This window comes from Plasmopara halstedii (genome assembly GCF_900000015.1).
Source record: "Plasmopara halstedii genome assembly, contig: Scaffold_2881, whole genome shotgun sequence".
NCBI classification, from domain to species: domain Eukaryota; phylum Oomycota; class Peronosporomycetes; order Peronosporales; family Peronosporaceae; genus Plasmopara; species Plasmopara halstedii.
This window is the reverse complement of record NW_020189786.1, coordinates 532,612-533,486: the sequence shown is the minus strand read 5'-3', so window position 1 is coordinate 533,486 and position 875 is coordinate 532,612.

The window sequence follows — 875 nt, the reverse complement described above, 5'->3', positions numbered from 1 at the left end:
TACTGGCTATACGCCGTTTTACGTGAACGAGCTTATTTATCCTCGCGTCCCGCTGATGCTGCCATCCCATGGCTCAGGGCTTGGTGAAGGAGGAATAGCCGAACGGCTAGCCGATGTCAGCCCCCTTATCGTGCGTTGAGAAGTCGGAGACTTCCTGTACCAGACTGAGTTTCTTACGACACGTTCGCGATGACATGGCTGAAAGCGAAGACATGCAGAGAGAAGATGCCGAAGGAAGGAAAAGAAAAAAATGTTGAAGACATCCAGGTCGGAGACCTGGTTTTATTGAATGTTAAAACCTTCCTACACATGCAGCTTCTGCTGTCTTTAAGACAAAGCTTCGTTCAGGGTTTATTGGACCTTTGAAGGTCGTGGCTAAGTAAGACCTAGCGTATACACTGAACCTTCGGAGAAGGGTGCGCTCCCACCCGGTGTTTTGTGTGCGCTTGCTCAAGCCGTATCGGCTCAGGCGCAAGTGAACGCCGTAGCGTTGGCACCGGGGCGGCGTGAAAATGCGCTTGGCCACCAAATATTTAAACCAGCAACTGATCCTAAGCACGAAGTGCAACAATTTCCGTTTTCAAAGGCGCAAAGCGCTCCGCTGTCGCACGAAGTGACGTATTCGCCTGCTCAACGGCTAGGAGCCGCTCCGACAGAGCACGATAATTCTAAACGCGAGGCAGTCAGTGCGCAAAGTGCTCCAGACTCTCGAAGACTTCCGCATTGCAGTTGCGTATGATCCTGTTAGTGTTAAATATGATATATTGGTCCATAAGTCGAATCCTTAGTCAAACAGATTTAAAAGAAGATTATATCGCGATAATTAACGTTTTTAACCTTAAGATCGGAGTCGAAGGGTAGCTGGTTGGTAATCC